This window comes from Arachis stenosperma, chromosome 5 (assembly GCF_014773155.1).
Source record: "Arachis stenosperma cultivar V10309 chromosome 5, arast.V10309.gnm1.PFL2, whole genome shotgun sequence".
Lineage (NCBI taxonomy): Eukaryota > Viridiplantae > Streptophyta > Magnoliopsida > Fabales > Fabaceae > Arachis > Arachis stenosperma.
Genome location: NC_080381.1, coordinates 50,615,889 through 50,630,462, shown reverse-complemented (window position 1 = coordinate 50,630,462; position 14,574 = coordinate 50,615,889). Strand labels below are relative to the sequence as shown.

At 39.2% G+C, this 14,574-nt stretch overlaps 1 non-coding gene across 1 annotated transcript; it reads left to right on the top strand.

Annotated features, from left to right (window-relative positions):
• The first annotated feature begins 5,006 nt into the window (after positions 1 to 5,006).
• On the top strand, positions 5,007 to 5,114 carry LOC130983733 (small nucleolar RNA R71). Its single transcript, XR_009087711.1, has one exon. It is a non-coding gene; the product is annotated as a small nucleolar RNA R71 (small nucleolar RNA).
• Positions 5,115 to 14,574: the final 9,460 nt, after the last annotated feature.

The following is a 14,574-nucleotide window of genomic DNA, read 5'->3' as shown; positions in this document are numbered from 1 at the left end:
TAGAAGCATTTGTTACCAAGCTACAAGAAGCTATGGAACAAATTAAGGAAGAACAACAGAATCAAAACTGCATGCTCTGCAAATTGCTGAAGGAACAAGAGAAGCAAGGGCATGAGCTACAGGAGTTGAAGCGCCAAAAGCTCTCCCTTGAAGGGTCAAATACCCCACAAGTTGAGGGAGCATCCACTTCTCAAAATCAAGGTTGTTGAGTCCTAACTCTGTGATAACCTCTATCATTAGGAGTCTATTTAAATTTTTGTTTTCTATTACTATTAGTCTTATCTTATATCTATTTTTGAGTCTTGTTCTTAATTCATGATTAATAAAATTTAAGGTTCATGTCTTAAAGCTATGAATGTCCTATTAGTCCATCACCTCTCTTAAATGAAAAATGCTCTAATCAAAAAATAACAAGAAGTACAGGATTTCGAATTCATTTTTGAAACTAGTTGAATTAGTTTAATGTGGTGACAATACTTTTTGTTTTTTGAATGAATGCTTGAACAGTGCATATGTCTTTTGAATTTGTTGCTTTAAGAATGTTAAAATTGTTGGCTCTTGAAAGAATGATGGAAAAGGAGAAATGTTATTGAGGATCTGAAAAATCATCAAATTGATTCTTGAAACAAGAAAAAGCAGTGAATACAAAAAAAACGAAAAAAAATAATAATAAAGTTATGATCCAAGGCAAAAAGAGTGTGCTTAAGAACCCTGGACACCTCTAATTGGGGACTCTAGCAAAGCTGAGTCACAATCTGAAAAGGTTCACCCAAGTATGTGTCTGTGGCATGAATGTATCCGGTGGTAATACTGGAAAACAGAGTGCTTTGGGCCACAGCCAAGACTCATAAAGTAGCTATGTTCAAGAATCATCATACTTCACTAGGAGAATCAATAACACTATCTGAGTTCTGAGTTCCTATAGATGCCAATCATTCTAAACTTCAAAGGATAAAGTGAGATGCCAAAACTGTTCAGAAGCAAAAAGCTACTAGTCCCGCTCATCTAATTGGAGCTAAGTTTCTTTGATATTTTGGAGTCTATAGTATATTCTTTTCTTTTTATTCTGTTTTGATTTTCAGTTGCTTGGGGACAAGTAACAATTTAAGTTTCGTGTTGTGATGAGTGGATAATTTATACGCTTTTTGGCATTGTTTTTAGTGTGTTTTGAGTATATTTTAGTTAGTTTTTATTACATTTTTATTAGTTTTTAGTTAAAATTCACTTTTCTGGGCTTTACTATGAGTTTGTGTGTTTTTCTGTGATTTCAGGTATTTTCTGGCTGAAATTGAGGGACCTGAGCAAAAATCTGATTTAGAGGCTGAAAAGGACTGCAGATGTTGTTGGATTCTGACCTCCCTGCACTCGAAGGGGATTTTCTGGAGCTACAGAACCCAATTGGCACGCTCTCAACGGCGTTGGAAAGTACACATCCTAGGCTTTCCAGCAATGTATAATAGTCCATACTTTGCCCGAGATTTGATGGCCCAAACCGGCGTTGCAAATCAGCTTCAGAATTTCCGGCGTTTAACGCCGGAACTGGCTCAAAAATTGGAGTTAAACGCCCAAACTAGCTTAAAAGCTGGCGTTTAACTCCAAAAAAAGTCTCTACACATGAAAGCTTCAATGCTCAGCCCAAGCACACACCAAAAGGACCCCGGAAGTGGATTTTTACGTCATTTACTCATTTCTGTATACCCTAGGTTACTAGTTCACTATTAATAGGACCTTTTGATATTGTATCTGTACCTCATGACACTTTACACATTTCTCATTGTATCTTCTATAGCATGAGTCTCTAAACCCCATGGTTGGGGGTGAGGAGTTCTGCTGTGTCTTGATGGATTAATGTAATTACTATTGTTTTTCATTCAATCACACTTGCTTCTATTCTAAGATATCACTTGTTCCTAAACCTGATGAATGTGATGATCCGTGACACTCATCATCATTCTCACCTATGAACGTGTGCCTGACAACCACCTCCATTCTACCTTAGATTGAGTAGATATCTCTTGGATTCCTTAATCAGAATCTTCGTGGTATAAGCTAGAATTGATGGCGGCATTCAAGAGAATCCGGAAGGTCTAAACCTTGTCTGTGGTATTCTGAGTAGGATTCAAGGATTGAATGACTGTGACGAGCTTCAAACTCCTGAAGGCTGGGCGTTAGTGACAGACGCAAAAGAATCACTGGATTCTATTCCAACCTGATTGAGAACCGACAGATGATTAGCCGTGCTGTGACAGAGCACGTTGAACATTTTCACTGAGAGGATGGGAGGTAGCCATTGACAACGGTGAAACCCTACATACAGCTTGCCATAGAAGGAGTCTTGCGTGCATGAAGAAGAAGACAGTAGGAAAGCAGAGATTCAGAAGATAGAGCATCTCCAAAACCTCAACCTGTTCTCCATTACTGCAAAACAAGTATTTATTTCATATTCTTTTAGTTTTTACAATCAACCCTGATAATTACTGATATCCTGACTAAGAGTTACAAGATAACCATAGCTTGCTTCAAGCCGACAATCTCCGTGGGATCGACCCTTACTCACGTAAGGTATTACTTGGACGACCCAGTGCACTTGCTGGTTAATTGTGTAGAATTGCAAAAGTGTGATTGCAATTTCGTGCACCAAGGGGTAATAGGGAAGAGAGTTTGAGGTGATTTGTGAACGGTGTTTGGGGAAGAGTGTCATTGGATTGTGTGAAGAAGAGAGAAGGTAAGTTGAGGTAGGTGGGGATCTTGTGGGGTCCACAGATCCTGAGGTGTCAAGAATTTATCATCCCTGTACCAATTAGGCATGTAAAATGCCCTCTACATACAATCCTGGCATTTAACACCAGATTGATGCTTGTTTCTGGCATTAAACGCCAGCTCTATGCTTGTTTTGGGCGTTCAACGCCAGTCTGCAGCATGTTTCTGGTGTTGAACGCCAGTTCCATGCTTGCTTCTGGCGTTTAACGCCAGCTTTCCTCAGGGTGCAATCCTGGTGTTTGAACGCCAGAATGTTGCTTGTTTCTGGCGTTCAACTCCAGAAAGATGCTCTGTTCTGGCATTGAACACTAGAAAGATGCTCCTTACTTGCGTTTAAACGCAGTAGGCTCTTTCTCTAGGGTGTGCTTTTTCTTCTGCTGTTTTTTATTCTATTTTTAATTTTAGTATTTGTTTTGTGACTCCACATGATCATGAACCTAATAAAACATAAAAGAACAATAAAAAAAAGAATTAGATAAATAAAAATTCGGTTGCCTCACAATAAGTGCTTCTTTAATGTCAATAGCTTGACAGTGAGCTCTCATGGAGCTTCACAGGTGATCAGGTCAATGTTGTAGACTCCCAACACTAAACTTAGAGTTTAGATGTGGGAGTTTCTCAACACCAAACTTAGAGTTTGGTTGTGGTCTCCCAACACCAAACTTAGAGTTTGATTGTGGGGGCTTTATTTGACTCTGTACTGAGAGAAGCTTTTCATGCTTCCGCTCTATTGTTACAAAAGGATAGCCCTGGAATTTAAACACAAGGTAGTCCCCATTCAATTGAAGGACTAATTCTCCTCTGTTAACATCAATCACAGCTCCTATTGTGGCTAGGAAAGGTCTTCCAAGGATGATGCATTCATCCTCCTCCTTCCTAGTGTCTAAGATTATGAAATCAGCAGGGATGTAAAGGCCTTTAACCTTTACTAACACGTCCTCTACTAATCCATAAGCTTGTCTTTGTGATCTGTCTGCCATCTCTAATGAGAATGTGGCAGGCTGTACCTCAATGATCCCCAGTTTCTCCATTACAGAGAGTGGCATAAGATTTATACCTGACCCCAGGTTACACAGAGCCTTCTCAAAGGTCATGGTGTCCATGGTACAGGGTATTAAGAATTTTCTAGGATCTTGTTTCTTTTGAGGTAAAGTTTGCTGAACCCATGTATCTAGTTCACTAATGAGCAAGGGAGGTTCACCTTCCCAAGTATCATTACCAAATAACTTGGCATTCAGCTTCATGATGGCCCCTAGATATTGAGCAATTTGCTCTCCAGTTACATCTTCATCCTCTTCAGAGGAAGAATAGTCTTCAAAGCTCATGAATGGCAGAAGGAGGTTTACTGGGATCTCTATGGTCTCTATATGACCTTCAGATTCCTTTGGGTCCTCAATAGGGAACTCCTTCTTGCTTGAGAGACGTCCCATGAGGTCTTCCTCATTAGGATTCACGTCCTCTCCTCCCTCTCTAGGTTCAGCCATGTTGATTATGTCAATGGCCTTGCACTCTCTTTTTGGATTCTCTTCAGTATTGCTTGGGAGAGTACTAGGAGGAGTTTCTGTGACTTTCTTACTCAGCTGGCCCACTTGTGCCTCCAAATTTCTAATGGAAGACCTTGTTTCACTCATGAAACTTAAAGTGGCCTTAGACAGATCAGAGACTATGTTTGCTAAGTTAGAGGTACTCTGCTCAGAATTCTCTGTCTATTGCTGAGAAGATGATGGATAAGGCTTGCTATTGCTAAGCTTATTTCTTCCACCATTATTAAAGCCTTGTTGAGGCTTTTGTTGATCCTTCTATGAGAAATTTGGATGATTTCTCCATGAGGAATTATAGATGTTTCCATAAGGTTTACCCATGTAATTTACCTCTACTATTGCAGGGTTCTCAAGATCATAAGCTTCTTCTTTAGAAGATGCCTCTTTAGTACTATTGGATGCATTTTTCCATCCATTCAGACTTTGAGAAATCGTGTTGACTTGCTGAGTCAACATTTTGTTCTGAGCCAATATGGCATTCAGAGCATCAATTTCAATAACTCCCTTCTTCTGAGGCATCCCATTATTCACAGAATTCTTCTCAGAAGCGTACATGAATTGGTTATTTGCAACCATGTCAATGAGTTCTTGAGCTTCTGTAAGCGTTTTCTTTAGGTGAATGGATCCACCTGTAGAATGGTCCAGTGACATCTTAGAGAAATCAGATAGACCATAATAAAATATATCCAAAATGGTCCACTCTGAAAGCATGTCAGAAGGACACCTTTTGGTCATGTGCTTGTATCTTTCCCAAGCTTCATAGAGGGATTCACCATCTTTTTGTTTGAAGGTCTGAACATCCACTCTAAGCTTGCTCAGCTTTTGAGGAGGAAAGAACTTAGCCAAGAAGGCCGTGACTAGCTTATCCCAAGAGTCCAGGCTATCTTTAGGTTGAGAGTCCAACCATGTTCTAGCCCTGTTGGTGCACGAAATTGCAATAACACTTTTGCAATCCCGCACAACTAACCAGCAAGTGCACTGGGTCGTCCAAGTAATACCTTGCGTGAGCAAGGGTCGATCCCACGGAGATTGTCGGCTTGAAGCAAGCTATGGTTACCTTGTAAATCTTAGTCAGGATATCAGAAATTATCAGGATTGATTGTAAAAAGCTAAAGAACGTGAAAAAGGTACTTGTTTTGCAGTAATGGAGAATAGGCTGAGGCTTTGGAGATGCTCCATCTTCCGAATCTCTGCTTTCCTACTGTCATCTTCATCAAACACGCAAGGCTCCTTCCATGGCAAGCTGTATGTAGGGTTTCACCGTTGTCAATGGCTACCTCCCATCCTCTCAGTGAAAATACGTCCCTGATGCTCTGTCACAGCATAGGCTAATCATCTGTCGGTTCTCAATCAGGCCGAAATAGAATTCAGTGATTCTTTTGCGTCTGTCACTAACGCCCCGCCTTCAGGAGTTTGAAGCACGTCACAGTCATTCAATCATTGAGTCCTACTCAGAATACCACAGACAAGGTTTAGACCTTCCAGACTCTCTTGAATGCCGCCATCAGTTCTAGCTTATACCACGAAGATTCCGATTAAAGAACCCAAGAGATATCTACTTAATCTAAAGTAGAACAGAGGTGGTTGTCAGGCACATGTTCATAGTTGAGAATGATGATGAGTGTCACAGATCATCACATTCATCCGGGTTAAGAGCAAGTGATATCTTAGAATGGAAGCAAGCATGATTGAATAAGAAACAGTAGTAATTGCATTAATCCATCAAGACACAGCAGAGCTCCTCACCCCCAACCATGGGGTTTAGAGACTCATGCTGTGGAAGGTACAATGAAACGTGTAAAAAGTGTTATGAGGTCATAAGGTACGGATACAATGTCAAAAGATCCTATAAATAGTAAAACTAGTATCCTAAGGTTTACAGAAATAGTAAATGACAGAAAAATCCACTTCCGGGCCCACTTGGTGTGTGCTTGGGCTGAGCAATGAAGTAATTTCGTGTAGAGACCTTTTCTGGAGTTAAACGCCAGCTTTCATGCCAGTTTGGGCGTTTAACTCCAACTTTTATGCCAGTTCCGGCGTTTAACGCTGGAATATCTGAGGCCGAATTGCTACGCCAGTTTGGGCCATCAAATCTTGGGCAAAGTATTGACTATTATATATTTCTGGAAAGCCCAGGATGTCTACTTTCCAACGCCGTTGAGAGCGCGCCATTTGGGCTTCTGTAGCTCCAGAAAATCCACTTCGAGTGCAGGGAGGTCAGAATCCAACAGCATCTGCAGTCCTTTTCAGTCTCTGGATCAGATTTTTGCTCAGAACCTTCAATTTCAGCCAGAAAATACCTGAAATCACAGAAAAACACACAAACTCATAGTAAAGTCCAGAAAAGTGAATTTTAAATAAAAACTAATAAAAATATAATAAAAACTAACTAAAAGATACTAAAAACATACTAAAAACAATGCCAAAAAGCGTATAAATTATCCGCTCATCACAACACCAAACTTAAATTGTTGCTTGTCCCCAAGCAACTGAAAATCAAAATAGGATAAAAAGAAGAGAATATACTATAGACTCCAAAATATCAAAGAAACATAGCTCCAATTAGATGAGCGGGACTAGTAGCTTTTTGCCTCCGAACAGTTTTGGCATCTCACTCTATCCTTTGAAGTTCAGAATGATTGGCATCTATGAGAACTCAGAACTCAGATAGTGTTATTGATTCTCCTAGTTAAGTATGATGATTCTTGAACATAGCTAGTGTATGAGTCTTGGCTGTGGCCCAAAGCACTCTGTCTTCCAGTATTACCACCGGATACATACATGCCACAGACACATAATTGGGTGAACCTTTTTAGATTGTGACTCAGCTTTGCTAAAGTCCCCAATTAGAGGTGTCCAAGGTTCTTAAGCACACTCTTTTTGCCTTGGTTCACAACTTTATTTCTTTCTTTTTCTTTTTCTTTTCTTCTTCTCTTTTTTTTTCGAAAAAAAAATTTTTTTTTTTTGCTTTTTCTTGCTTCAAGAATCATTTTTTATGATTTTTCAGATCCTCAATAACAGTTCTCTTTCTCCTCATTCTTTCAAGAGCCAACAAATTTAACATTCTTAAAACAGCAAATTCAAAAGACATATGCACTGTTCAAGCATTCATTCAGAAAACAAAAAGTATTGCCACCACATCAAACTAATCCAACTAGTTTCAAGGATAAATTTCGAAACCCTGTACTTCTTGTTCTTTTGTGATTAAAGCATTTTTCTTTTAAGAGAGGTGATGGATTCATAGGACATTCATAGCTTTAAGGCATAAACTTTAATTTTATTAATTATGAACTAAGAACAAGACTCAAAAAATAAATATAAGATGAAACTAGAAATAGAAAAATAAAATAAATAAAAAAAGAACGAAAAAGAGTAGGCTCCTAATGATAGAGGTTTTCACAGAGTTAGGACTCAACAACCTTGATTTTGAGAAGTGGATGCTCCCTCAGCTTGAGAGGAGAGCTTTTGGCGTTTCATCTCTTGAATCTCACGCCCCTGCTTCTCTTGCTCCTTCAGCAATTTGCAGAGCATGCAGTTTTGATTCTGCTGTTCTTCCTTAAGTTGCTCCATAGTCTCTTGCAACTTGTTGATAGATGCCTCTAGGCTGGCCCAGTAGCCAATTTCAGGGAATTCAGGGAGGAACTCATGCGCCCTCCTTTTGATAGAGTTGTCTTGCACTTGTCCTTCCATTGACTTCTTGGTGATTGGATGTTCAATGGGTATGAACTCATCTACTCCCATCTTCACCCCAGCCTCTTTGCAGAGCAAGGAAATTAAGCTTGGGTAGGCCAATTTGGCTTCAGTGGAATTTTTATTTGCAATTGTGTAGATCTCACAAGCAATCACATGATGAACCTCCACTTCTTTTCCAAGCATAATGCAATGAATCATTACTGCTCTCTTGATGGTAACCTCAGAACGGTTGCTAGTGGGCAATATGGAACGCCCAATGAAGTCTAGCCACCCTCTTGCAATTGGTTTGAGGTCTCCTCTCTTGAGTTGGTTTGGAACACCCTTAGAATTGGTTATCCACTTAGTTCCAGGGAGGCATATGTCCTCTAGAACTTGGTCCAACCCTTTGTCTACTCTCACCATTCTCCTATTAAAGGAGTCAGGATCATCTTGCAGTTGAGGCAACTTGAAGATTTCTCTTATTTTGTCCAGATGGAAATACATAACTTTCCCTCTGACCATGGTTCTATAGGTATGGTAAGCGGTTCCAGTCATTCTCTGCTTATCTGTCAGCCACAGATTTGAGTAGAATTCCTGAACCATGTTCCTTCCAACCTTTGTCTCAGGATTGGTTAGAACTTCCCAACCTCTGTTTCGAATTTGCTCTTGGATCCCCGGATATTCATCTTCTTTCAGATCAAATTTCACTTCCGGGATCACTGACCTCAGACCCATTATTTTGTGATAATGGTCTTCATGTTCTTTGGTTAAGAACTTCTATTGATTCCAAAGATTCTTTGGATTAGTCTCTTTCTTTCCTCTTAAATTGGTTTGTTTTCCCTTAGGATCCATGATATTGATGAATCTTGGCTTAGTGATCACGGAAAAGCACACCAAACTTAGAGGTTTGCTTGTCCTCAAGCAAAAGAAAGGAGAGAAGAGAGGGGGAGGAAGAGAAAATTCGAATGGTGTGATGGAATGAGGGAGACAAACGTGTATTTATAAGGTGGGGAGGGGAGTTTTCGAAAAAGAAGAGAGAAATTTGAAAGGAGATTTGAGAAGATATGGAAAGAAATTGAAAAAAGGGTGAAATTTTTGAACAATGTTTGTGATTGATTTGAAATAAATTTGAAGAATGGTTTTGATTTTTGAAGATTTGAAAGTGAATGATGAATGATTGAAGTGTGATTTTGTAGAAAAGTATGGGTGAAAAAAGGAAAGTTTAAAAAAAATTGAATTAAAAACAAAATTGTGGTCCCCCCACCAAGCTGGTGTTAAACGCCCAGAATGGCACCCATTCTGGCGTTTAACGCCCATTTGCTACCCCTTTTGGGCGTTTAACGCCCAGCCAGGTGCCCTGGCTGGCGTTAAACGCCAGAAATCCTTTGTCACTGGGCGTTTTTCAGAACGCCCAGGATGCTGCACACCTGGCGTTAAACGCCCAGAATGGTGCCCATTCTGGCGTTTAACGCCCAAAATGGCACCATTCCTGGCGTTAAACGCCCAGAATGATACCTGATGGTGTTTTTGCGGAAAAATGAATTTCCAACACACATATCCAACCGGCAAGTGTACCGGGTCGCATCAAGTAATAATAACTCACAAGAGTGAGGTCGATCCCATAGGGATTGATGGATCAAGCAATTTTAGTGAGTGATTAGTTTAGTCAAGCTAACATTGAAGTGAATTTGGATGAAGTGTAGCCGACAGAATTATAAATGACAGGGAATTTAAAGTTGCAGAAAGTAAATTGCATTGAAACTTAAAGAGCAAGAAATGTAAATTGCAAGAATCTTAAATGACAAGAAATGTAAATTGCATTAACTTAAATGGCAAGAAAGATAAACGACTTGAATATAAAAGGGAATTGAGGAATGGGATTGTAGAATCTAAACAAAGAAGAAGTAAATTGCAACAATTAAGAGAGCAAAAATTAACTCAGAAACAGTAAGCATTCAGACAGAAAGGAAATAAAATGCAGAAAGGGGTTCACAGAAGAACCCAAGTGAATTCTGATCTCAGGACTCAAGGGCTAAGGTAACAGAGCCTAAAACCCAATTTGCCTTCCTAGATCCAAGTTCACAAAGCAATTGACAGCAATTTAAAGAAGAAGCAGTAAAGGAAATTGAAATTCAATTGATTATGCAGAAACAGAATTAAGGAGATTTTGGAATGGAGGTTGAGACAGAATTTCCTCAACTCATCACACCCAAAACTCAAAACAAGGAAATTAAAAAGACCCAAGCAAGAATGAGGAAGAAGAGAGATCAATTCTCCTCCCCAACTCTCTGAACTCTCAGTGAAGTCACCAAGAGAAGTTCCAAAGTGCAAAAATAAAATTCAAAGCTCAAAGAAAGTGCAAAAAAAATTCAAAAGCAAAGCAAGAGGTTCTAATTACATCAAACTAGCTCCTATTTATACACTTTCTATTGTTGGATTTTGGGATTTGGATGGGCTTTTGATTTGGTGAAGAAATGAATTAAAATGGGATTTTAGTTTGAATTTTCGGCCCATGAAAATTCACTCCCAGGAGGCTGCCCTGCCCTTGTGGAGGGCAGGGCAGAAATTTGGTGCATGGTGCATGAGGTTGGTGCGGCCTTGGTGTGTGTTGATGCGAGTTGGTGCGGCCTTGGTGTGTGTTGATGCGAGTTGGTGCGGCCATGGTGCTGCCAGGATTGTAAAACGCTGCCCTGCCCGTGCCAAGGGCAGGGCAGAAAAGTTGGTGCTGCCAAGGTTGAGGCGTGCGTGTGTTGGTGCTGCCAGGGGGGGAAATTGGTGCGCCAAATTTGTTGCTTGGTGCTTAGGATGCTGCCCTGCCCTTGTGGATGGCAGGGCAATGTTGCCTTGGTGTGTCTTGTGCGCGCACCACTTCCTTAACCGTGTGTCTCCCTCTTCGAACCTTGATGGAAGCATTTTTGTTTATTTTTGCTTATTTTTGGCCCTTAAAGATGCCTCTCGTTCCTGCCTCAATTGTGCGCCAAATATGGATTGCTATATATCGTTGGAAAGCTCTGAATGTCAGCTTTCCAACGCAACTGGAAGCACATCAATTGGACGTCTGTAGCTCAAGTTATAGCCCTTTGAAGTAGGCATGGTCATGCTGTGTGCGGCCAGATTTTAACTTAGCGAAAATTCTTGCTTCCAACCATACTTTGCATCACAATTCTGCCCTTGTGAGCCCGACATTGCCCTTGAGGAGGGCAGGGCAGAATTGCTTCTCAAGCTTGTTTCCTTATGTTGCCCTCCTAGAGGGCAGTGTGCCCTTGTGGAGGGCAATGTTTGCTTCCTCCCTTCCATGCGGCACACTTCTCATTCCTTTAACCACGCTTCCTTTTCCTTGAGTCACGCTTTCTTTAGGCCACGTTTTCTTCTCTTTTTTTTTTTTTTTTCATCACCTACAATAAACCAAAACAACCACTCAAAGTATCACTAAATTCAAGAGGCTTATAAATCAATTAAAATTCAATTAAAATTAGCTTAAACCTCATGGATTAACATTAATTTCATGGTGGTTGCTTGATTTAAAGAACTCATGCATTTTCATTCCAAATCACTTACTTAGGATGCAAGAAAGTGTATAAAAACTAACAAAACAAGTGAAATTAGCTTGAAAAATGGGTATATGATGACTTGTCATCACAACACCAAACTTAAACCTTGCTTGTCCCCAAGCAAGAAAAGAATCATGCAATAAAGATTGACAACCCAAGGTAAGAAGAATAGCAACTCAATGTTCATGGCAAGCTAGTTTTCTATGCATGCTACAATTACAAAAGAGATGTAAATGATTGATGCTTCTATCTAGCTTATTTTATGAAATCATTTTCTTATAATTCTTCCTTGAAACAAGCTTTTGATTTTTTTTTCTTTTTTTTTTCTCCTTTTGGGTGCTTTGCCCCATGAGTTAATAACAAAGCTACGACTTCTAAATGCTTTGTTTTCAAGTATTACCACTTGATACATAAGCACCACAAGCATTTAATTAGAGGACTTCATTAAGCTCATTTTTTTCTTTTCTTTTCTTGACTCTCTAATCATTGATGCTCAGAGCCTTGAGCTTTGAGGGAGTGCTTTTGCACTTGAGCCTAGCCTTGACTTCTAAGTGTTTTGTTTTCAAGCATTTGGCTTGATACATAAACACCACAAGCACTTAGCAAATAAATTGCCATTGGTACTCAGAGCCTTCAACTTTCTCATTCCTTCCCTTTTTCTTTTCTTGCTTTAATTGTAATTGCTTCTTCAAGGTTTTCATGATTTCAAAAGATTTCACAAAATGTACTAGATGAAAAACTTCAATTAAATAAAATCCAATGCAATTGAGCAACAATCAATCATACTAGCTTTCCAATACTTGTATGCACATGCCAAATTCTTCTTTAATGCCTTGTTTGTTTATGATCATGATGCTTTATTGCTTTTGAATTCACAAAGCTCAAGTTGGTAGTTATAATGCCACAGCAACATATTACAAATTAAGATTCAAGCTATGCTTTATTCATACACACATGTAAACAGAAAAGATGAAGACAATCATGCAATTTAAAGTGATGGAAATAACTGAGAAGAAAAGGAACTCTACAACCTTGTAGTTCATCTTCATTATTGTTGTCCTTTTTCTCCAATTCTTCCCTTTCCCTTGCCAAACTTAGAGTGCTTGCTCATCCTCAAGCAACAATTAGAACAATGGCTATAGGACTAAGATGGATCATGAATGTCTTATACAATGAAATGTTAGTAGCACATGTGTTTTAAGCAAGCAAAATTTAAGATAGCCATGAAGGCACAAGAGACAGAAACATTTTGATTGCAAATATAAGTTGGTGTGCATGATACATTGCATAAAAATATAAGTGGCACACCAAACTTAGTGTGACACTTTCTCTTGGAATTGATGCAAGTATCTTGTAAGGATTGGAACCAAATTTTGTTGCATAGCAACACCAAACTTAGAATACAACCATATGTCAATTTATTTGAATTAAAACTAAACAAAAGAAACTGTTATATGTAAATACAATCACCAAGCCAAGAATATGTCATGAATAAGGATCTCTTGGTGATGTATTAACAAAAACAGTTAAGAAGCAAAATAAGTGAAAGTATTAAAAATAAAGAAATAACTAAAGTAAACAGAATAATAAAGTGTCAAACCAAAAGAAAAACAACACTGCAAAGGCCTTATGATTATGCAGACAAGTGATGTTGCTTAATGAATTACATAGAGAATTAAGTGGCACACCAAACTTAGAATCTTAGTGTGTCACTTCCATTTTTGATTTGATGCAATCATCCAAAAAAATTAAAAACAAGTTGTTGCAAGACAACACCAAACTTAGAATGTAACCATATGCCCATTTATTGAATTTAAACAAAGTAAAGAACGAAGACAAAGCAGAGAAGAAATGTTACCTACGGTTGGGTTACCTCCCAACAAGTGCTCTTTTAGTGTCATTAGCTTGACATGTTGTTATTCACTTTCTTCCTCTTCTTCCAATTGGTTAAGAGGAATGACTTCAAGGGGGGAGAAGTTTCAGCTTTTGTCCCCTTTCTTGGTTTCCTCTCAGCAAGCTTCCTTTTGAATTTTGCTTGATTGAGCTTGCTTTTAGGGACAGGCTTGGTGCTTTTGTTAGTTGCCTTCACTTCTTGGATGTCAAGACATGGTTGCTGTGTGATTTTTGGAGTTTGATCTTCATCCAGAGCCTTTTGAATTGGTGGTTCAATGAGCTTTTTCTCTTTGCACTTCTCTGCTTCACTTGAGTGTGACTCCTCTTGAATGTCTTTCTCACTTTCTTGCTCTTCCACTTCCTCTCTTGCACTCAACATTTGCTTTAATAGCTCTTTCATGGAGGAGGTTTGTTGATCTTCCCAAGCTTTCTTCATCTCCTCTTCATACCTTTCAATCATGGATTCAAGTGTTGAGGCATTTTGGTCCAGGGAAGTTTGTGAGATTTGTGAGTTGTCATGTTCCCTTGTCATCTCAAGTGCAGTTTCATTTTCAACCACCTCATTCTTCATTGAAAGTTCACTTGATGCAGTGGCCTCCTTATCTTGCTCTTCCACTTTCTCCTTCACATCCATCAATTGGCCTTCATTTTCCTTGCTCAGTGGTTCTACGCTCCTCCTTGTTTGCTCTAAGGGGCCATTCATCTTCTTGAAGATGATTTCTTTCCAGGATTGGGGTTGTGTGTATCTTTCCATGAGTTTTTTATGTATTTCAATGGCTTGAAAGTAATCCTCATCAGGTGGTTCAAGAGATGAAGGTTGAGAGTAATAATAATCAAGTGATGAAGAACTTTCAAATGAGAAACTGGGATGTGAGGGTGGATGCTCTTCCATTCCTTGGTGATACTCCCAGCCACCATTAGAGTAATGACTTGAATCATTTTGTGGTGGTGGGAAATATCCCATATGATTTTCTTGCTCATCTTGTGTCTTTGAAGCAAATCTCCATGAGTTGGAGTGCTTAGAATGTGTATTCTCTTGGTGATATTCCCAGCCATCATTAGATATTGGTGATGGTGGATGATATCCCATAAAATTTTGTTTGACCATAAGATGAGTTGAACTCCATTTGTATTTTGTAAACATCAATGAAATTTGA